This window comes from Antechinus flavipes, chromosome 4 (assembly GCF_016432865.1).
Source record: "Antechinus flavipes isolate AdamAnt ecotype Samford, QLD, Australia chromosome 4, AdamAnt_v2, whole genome shotgun sequence".
NCBI classification, from domain to species: domain Eukaryota; kingdom Metazoa; phylum Chordata; class Mammalia; order Dasyuromorphia; family Dasyuridae; genus Antechinus; species Antechinus flavipes.
Genome location: NC_067401.1, coordinates 457,552,280 through 457,561,049, shown reverse-complemented (window position 1 = coordinate 457,561,049; position 8,770 = coordinate 457,552,280).

The window sequence follows — 8,770 nt, the reverse complement described above, 5'->3', positions numbered from 1 at the left end:
AGTTGAATATAGGGGTGTGAAATTATGACTTATTGTTAGCCAATGTTTGATTTGCATACCTATTTTATTTTACTTTTTTTGCTGAGGCAATTAGGTTTAAGTGACTTGCCCAGAGTCACACAGCTAGGAAATGTTAAGTGTCTGAGGCTAGATTTGAACTTCAAGATTTGTACTTCCACTGCTCTACCTAGCTGTCCCTATACCTCTTTTATATACATGAAGTCACATAAAAATCTCTCAGATGAAAAGAGGTCATGAGCAGAAAAAGTTTAAGAAGCCCTGCACTACATCAATATTGTTTATCATCATCATCTTAGCACTTGTGCTGAGAAGTTGAGAAGAGAAAGCTCAGTTCAGCTTCATGGATACTCCACGGGATGTGTTTTGCCATCACATTTATAACATGCTGTGAAAACCTTTGAAATACTGCATAAATGGCTACCTCTTATCTCAACCCCTCCTTGCTCAGTATATTCTGAATCTTTATGATTTCTGCAACACTCCCATCCCCAAGTCTAAGGATTTAAAACCTTTTTAGCACTGACAGAGACCAGACACTTCACTCATAAAGGATGCTATTTTCTACCAGTTAACTTGACCACCCTATTCTTTAAGGGGCCCAGGTACCCTGGAGGATAGAAAGCAGGCCCTTTGAAGGGCTACATTAAGATGCCTCTTGACCCAAACATTCTGCAACATGTCTGAGGTTGATGCTAAGTGCCTACAATACCTGAAATCTCCTTACAGTTAATGTGTCTTACTACTAAACATGAGGAAGCTATTCATTTTTCTTCCTGATGTCCCTCAAACCTCCTAATGCCCTTAATGTCTGAGGCTGAAGACCTAAGTGCACTAAGAGAAGGCCAAAACCCGGTACCAGTTAGTGTGAATCCCAAGGGGACAGAGTAGAGAAAGTTTCCTGTAGGAAGTGGTGTCTGATGTGAGCATTAAAGGGAGGATAGAAATTTAAAATAGCCAATATTTTTATTGCACTTTCAGATTTGCAAAATATTATCTACGTGTTATTTTCTTTGATCTTCACTGCAACATTCTGAGTTAAGGGTTATTATTGTCTCTATTTTACAGATGAGAAATCTGACAGGGTAAGTGATTTTCCCAAAGTCACCACGCTAGTGGCAGGATTTGATTTCAAGTATCCGAGTCTGGCTTTCTAATCATCTGCATAGAAGAGTGTTGGAAAGAGAGAATTTCAGTCCTGAGAAACAGTGAAAAAAAATGTGGTGACAGGAAAATAAAGAGAATTTGGGGAGGACAGAGAATTAATTTTGGCTTAAATGGAGAAATGGAGAATACTTTGCTGGAATGAATATAAAGCAGAGTTGAAAAATCATGGCAGTAGAATAGAGAATGCTCAAGATTGCCCATTGGATTAAAGGCAAAGACCAGGTATATCTTTGGTGAGAGAATGGCAGGACTGATAGAGAGCAGAATTTCCAGGTTCTGAATCTTGATCCTGAAGATCTGAATAGTAGAGTGCATTGTGGAACCTTGACAGTGTGTGGCTAAGATGGAGTGGAGAAGAAAATCATTGAAATGAGGAGACTAAGGAATTGGTCATTGAGATGACTTTAAAAGGTGGCCAGCATGGATAATGTCTTCCCTGAATAGGAATGGCTAAAGATGAGCTGGAGACAAAGGCCATGAACCACATGCTGAAGTGATGAGAAATTTAAGAATAGGAAGAACGCAATGGATGATTATAGTAACAAAGCCGGTGAGAATGGCCAACCTGGATTTCATATATTTCCCCAATGATGGAAAAGGGAGGAGGAAGAGAGGAAGAGAAAGAGTGAGAGAAGGAGGGAGAATAGGCAAGTGAATAAACCTACAGTGGGATGGAGATTAAGAATAATGATAATAAATCATAAGAGATCTCAGGGGCCACATCATTCAATCCACTCCTTATTTTACAGGTGAGAAAAATAAAGTCTAGAAAGATTAAGTTACTTTCAGCTCAGTTAGTGAGCTTCAAAGGCAGAATTTGGACTTAAGACTTTGTCTTAGGAAGTACTTTTTCATTTGTACCATGATGTACTATAATATCCCTTCCTCATAATCCTGCAAGCCAGGGTAGTTGGGGAGGGAAGAATCATCTTGTATTAGAAAGTCTCAGGAGATGGTTGGGGTGCTCTCTGGAAACCAAGTTTTTGTTAAATCAAAAATGTGAGGAAAGAAATGGATGCAAAATTGGACGAAATGGCATGGGGGAAAGCAGTATTTCTGCTGAGATTTCAGAATGGATTCAAGAAGGACCTGTGGATTGAGATAAAAGAGGTGCAAACCAGGTAGTAATCTAATTGGGATTGATCAACTTAAGCATGGGGTTTGAGAGGGAGGCAGGGGAGTAGTTCATATTGAAGGCAATGAAACTGCATGACTGAGATTAGGAAACTATTTCATTGGTAAATAGATTAGAGTGGCGTGTGTCAGTCCGGAAGTGGGATGATGAATGCTAGTGTATATTGTTGAATGAGATGGGTGGGACTTAGGGAGCAGGCTGGGAAATGGAGCATGGAATGTTTGACATCGCTTAATAGCTTGCTTTTGCAAAGTTAGCTCTAGAGAGATTGATCACTTCACCCTCAGCATTGTGCCTGAAATTCTTGTAACTCTCCAAAATGGAGGGAGAGGGTAGTTAATGAGTGGACAAGATTCTTTGATAAATCAGAGACCATCGTAAACCAGAAGGGGCTGAAGTGATCACAGAATCATGACATTTCAACGTCACAAAGTAGTTCCTCTCTAACAAATTTAACAAGCAGCTTGTAAATCTATGGTTGAAAACTTGCAGAGAACGGGAAATTCTACTTCTGGAGCTACGCATTCCACAGTGGGGCACAGAAAAGATCTGCCCTCCATCTTGTCTGCCTTTGGGAATCTTTAACTTCCCTCAAAGAAGAACTCAGGGTCATCTCCTACATAAGGTCCCAGCAATACATGAGCCTTGTTGGACAATTCTAACTTCTATAAACATGGGGAGGGGCTCTACACCAATGTATTACTCACTTGGTAGAATTTCTTGGCTTTCCATAAAATAAATTACCAAGTGGTCTTCAGGCGTACTTTAGTGGTGACCATGACAGAGGGGCAAAAAGGAAAACTTTGGTTGTTGAGTATTCCAGGTTTTAAACCATCTATAGATATGTAGATAACTAAGTAAAATTGAATTCATTAAATAATTATGTCTCAGAGATAAGTACTTAGAGATCAAAGACAAAGCAAATCAATTGGACTTATGAAATAGCCCACGTATTTTGGGAAGTGTTGGTCAGTCAAGAAGGGGGAAGAAAGTTCTAGGGAGGACAAGGGAGTAGAGCTAGAGTGAGACTATGATTTATGGCTTCATAACAGGAAGGAAAGAATTTCTGCAAGGTATATGGTAGAGATGCGGATGAGGAAGACAGAGAAGAGTAACTGAAGTAAAAAAGTAAAGTGTGAAGGGAATTTTCCTGAAATAGCGGTCTGGTAAAGGCCATGATCAATCAATGATCAAGATAATTGGTAATTAATAAGTCTAAGAATCAACAAGTATGTGCAGTATTAGAGGAATTGGATAATATCAATCTTAATGATTCTTGCAATAAAAAGAAAATGGAAGACAAAAGGATGTAGTATCTAAATGGAAGACTAACATGTTGGATCCCATCAAAAAGGGAAAGACATTAGATGTCTATGTGATATCCCAAACAAAATATTGAAAACATGGCCATACTAGACTATAGAAAGACCAACAGTTAAACATCAAGAATTTCACAAGAGAAAATATTCAAGAAAAGAGTCAGAAATAAAACCCATGGTCTCAAAGACATATAAACAGATGCACAAAATATAACTAATAAGCAAGATAAACTAGAGGTCCCCATGTGCAAGAAGGCAAATTTAACCTTATAAGTATCAGTGAAACTGGGATTAGAACATGAGTCTAGATGGAGATATTTTATTCCAAGGAAATAGGCTAAGTCCCACCTCCATTAAGCAAACCTCCCATCATCTAGCATGGCTGACATTATGATATTATTTTCAACTTGGATGACATCCACCCTGAGTGTGAGTGCTACCTTCACTATGAGTGAATCCTCAAGATGAACTTCATCTGACATATTTTGCTATACCTTGTAGAGTCAATAAAGCAGTTTAGTGATAGCTGGCACTTTGTATAAAGATGGAACCCTGGATGATAAGGAAGGTAATTCCACAGTTGGCTGGTTATCCTGAGAGGACCAATTCTACTATATGGTATACAGGGAAGTACATAGCATGAGGTGGAGGGGCAAAAAAACCTTCACTGAAACAACAATATATTCAAAGGATTCTAAGGAGCTAACAACAACCAATATAGATTTGATATGGGCTCCAGAGTTACCTTAATAATGAAGAAACTGGCCTTTTGGGTCTCATAAGAAACTTTTCTTCACTCTTGGTCATGTCTTAGTTCAACCAGCCCACCTCTGTCCCAAGGTCCTGTCTAGTTTGTCTGGTAAGGGCACCATGAAGCCTTATTCAAAATTCTCCTGTTAGAAAAGAGGATTCTCCATTCATGTTTTTGGATTTAAAATGTCTCTTACATGGTATACTAAATAGAAAACTGACTGTTGAGACTAGATTAGAAGAGCTAAAGGATGCTTCATATTATATTTAAATCAAACTTTATGTAAACAAATGAAGAGGGAATTCAAATGGAAGATGGGATGATATTGGGCACTGTATGGCACATTGGATAAAGTGCCAGGCCCTGAGTCAGGAAGGTTCATCTTCCTGAGTTCAAATCTGACCTTAGATACTTATTAGCCATACAATGCTGGGCGAGTCACTTAATCCTGCTTGCCTCAGTTTCCTCATCTGTAAAATGAGTTGGAGAAGGAAATGACAAACCAAGCCAAGAAAATCTCAAATTTGGTAATAAGAGTTGGACATAACCAAAATGAACAAGATACACACATCAATTAAACAAACTATTTCTAATAAGTGTCTGAGATCAAATTTGAACTCAGGAAGATGAATTTGGAACTCGAAATTAAAAAAAAAAGTTTAAAATTAAATATGTAATCAATTTAATTGTTTTTGAAGGAGTTAAACATATCTAATCAAGTGAGAAAATCCAGGACGCAGACAAGAAATCACATTTGTTTAAAAATATTTCAGAGAACATCAATGGAGGTAGATAAAGAATTATAATTGTCAGCAGATCACACTACAGACCACCTAGATAGAAAAAAGAAATAGATAATTTGGGGAAAATTTGAAAAGCCTCAAGTCAAGGTACTAAATAGCAGTGATGGCTATACCTCAATTATTCAAACATCATCTATACTGTCTCTCTGTCTCTGTCTCTTTGTCTTTCCATCTTTGTCTCTTTGTCTCTCTCCAATCTCTCTGTTTTTCTTTTATTGAATTGTTTCTATCTATCCTTGTGTCTGGCCATTGGTCTCTGTGTGTCTCTTTGTATGTCTCTCTAGCTTTGTGTTTATGTCTCTGTGTGCCTCTGCCCCTCTATTTCTCTCTCTGACTCATGTCTCCGTCTCTTTGACTGTGTCTCTCTGTGTGCTTCTGTGTTTCTCTCTCTCTCTCTCTTTCTCTCTCTCTTTTTCTCTCCCCCCCCTACAAGTAGAACAACTACTAATGCTATGATTTCCCTTAATTTCCTTCTTCATAAAGAAAAGAGAATAAAAAGAAATTCTCATGGATCTAATCCTACTAACAATGACTGGGCACTGGGTAGAACTGATGGCAACTGTCAAAGAAAAATAACTGTCCCTTCTTAGAATTTGCAGAAGACAGAAATGCACTAAAAAATCTGATATTTGGCACATGCCCTTCATTTGGGAAAAGCTGATTTCAAATGATTCAGAGAAAGAATGGAAGTATGGGAAGCTCTCCTGAGAGAATTTCTGTGGTCATAAAGAGAAACAATTCTAAGAGCAAAAAGGGGAAAGGACAGTTATCTTAAGAGACCGATATGGATGCTCACATAACTCATGAACTAATTTAGTTTTTTAAAAGATGAAAAAAGAAACCAGTAACAGAACACATACAAAAGCATTGCTTGACTGTCTAGAAATATTTGGCATGCACAAGCTCAGAATGAGCTGAGACTAGTGAGACAAGTGAAGGTCAACCAAAAAAATCGATAATGTATATGGAGATATTAGTGATATTGAATAAATGAGAAGAATCAAAAAAGACAGAGCTAAAGGGTTGGGAAGAGGGAAGAGGCAGAGTCCTTCCATTGTTATTCAGTTTCTTTTATCCTTTGTGAGATGTGATCTTTTGTTGAGAAAAGATGGAATATGCCTTATAAAAAGTTGATGCTCAAGTAAGAAGTATATGAGAGTACCTCTGTGCCTTTGATGAGTTAAAGTCAACCACTCCATGTGGAAAAAAAAATCCTAAGATATCCAAAAGAACTGGAAAGTGAAGATCCCCAGGCCCCGAATGTGATCTTTAGAAGTTTGTGGATGAAAGAAGAACCATGGGTGTTCTCCTTATGTGAGGAGAGGACAGAAATCTAACTGGTGTAGTAGGGTGAGCAGTGACCTTGGAGTCAGAGCTACCTAAATTCAAATCCTGCCTTAGCCACTTATCTAACTGTGTGACATGAAGCAAGTCATTAACATCCCTCATCCTCAGACTCCTTGTGTCTAAAATGGAGATACTAATACTATCTGTACCACAATGTTGATATAAGGATCAAATGATATAAATGTGCAAGGATCAAATATGTAAGTATTTTGCAGAACATGATAGAGGTATATAAATGCTAGCCATTATTGTGTGGGTGGTGCTTAAATGTCATGATTTTCAAAAAGTAAAATCTAATAATGTTTTCAGACTTTAAGGTAGTGAATTGACTTTCATTCCTGAGAGAAATAGTAGGGTATATTTTGAAAGGAAAAGTTAGTTACTGAGCCACACTGGAACCACATAGTCAACATTTGCTGGGTTGTGGAGAAAGCAAGGGAGTTCTAAGGGAAAAAAAAATCTACTTGTGTTTCATTGATTAAACTAAAACCTTTGACTGTGTGGATCACAACAAATGTGGCAGGTCCTCAAAGAAATAGGAGTACCAGATCATTTTACTTGTCTCCTAAAGAACCCATATATGGGCCAGGAAGCAACAGTTAAGACTGAACATGGAACAAACTGGATTGGTTTAAGATTTGAAAAGGAGTATGGCAAAGCTACCTATTGTCATCTTATTTATTTAGCTAATATACATATTACATAATAGGGAATGCCAGGCTGGATAAATCAAAAGTTGGAATTAACTGCCAGGAAAAATATCAATAATTTCAGATATCCAGATGATACCTCTCCAATGGAAGAAAGTGATAAGGAATTAAGAAACTTCTTGATGTGGGTAAAAGAGGAGAGTATAAAAGCTCTCTCTCTCTCTCTCTCTCTCTCTCTCTCTCTCTCTCTCTCTCTCTCATTTTAACAACTGTTCCCATCACTTCTTGGTAAAAAGAGGGAGAAGAAATGGAAGCACTGTCAGATTGTGTGTGTGTGTGTGTGTGTGTGTGTGTGTGTGTGTGTGTGTGTTATTAAAGCTTTTTACTTACAAAATATATGCATGGGTAATTTTTCAACATTGACCCTTGCAAAATCTTCTGTTCCAAATTTTCCCCTCCTTCTCTCCACCCCCCCCCCAGTTGGCAGGTAGTCCAATGCATTAAATATGTTAAAATGTATGTTAAGATTTTATATTTTTAAGCTCAAAGATCACTGCAGATGGTGACTGCATCCATGAAATTAGAAGACACTTTTTTCCTTGGAAAGAAAGCTGTGGACAATCTGGACAGCATACTAAAAAGTAAGACTGCATCTTGCCAACAAAGGCTTTGTTTTTGTTTGTTTGTTTGTTTTTTTTCAGAGGCAATGTATGGCTGTGTTATTTGTCCTTCATTTTCAAAGAGGACCATGGCATTAGGAAGGTGATAACTTGCAAATGAGTTGGATTTCAGTTAAAGAGGGCTGTGTAAAGTTACCAGTCTCACTCTTTCCTCCAGAATCATCTAGGTTCAGTGGCATGATATAGGTCACGATGATTGGAAATTACCCTATATGACTGTGAGAGTGGGGCCATAAGGAAGGCTGAATACTACAATGTAATGGGCTGAAATCTTGAAGCTCTCATTGCACTGAGGTCCCAAGCACTTGAGGCTGATTAGCAATTGGACAATACTCTATCAATATATGCTTGGAGACAGAATGGCCCCACCCACTCTCTGTGCAAATTGGGTGTTGTATAGAAGATTGCAGATGATTTGGTAGGTGGAGTGAGAGAGTCGGGGCCACTGCTGGCCAGATTCATGTTGTGATTACTCTCACTTCGTATCACCATTCTCCTTCATCTCCACAAAGAATAAAGATCAAGCATTTTCCCTTATTCTGACTCCGGCTGATTCTAATATACTCTGGGTGCTAAACGCGGTCATCACACTACAAAATTAATGCTTTTGAATTGTGGTGCTTGAGAAACCTCTTGAGAATCCCTGGTAGAGTAAGAAAATCAAATCAGTTAACAAATTAATTCTAATTATTCATTGGAAGATCAAATTGTAGTTTAAGCTTAAATATTCTGACTACATAATGAGAAGATAAAACTCACTGAACCCATTGGTCAAAGAACCTAAAGTTGGGAAAGATAGAAGAGGATGGAACGGCAGAGAATTATATGAATGGCTTGTATCATGGAAATACTGAACATGAGCTTGGTTAGATTTTGAAAAACAGTGGAGGACAGAAGGAC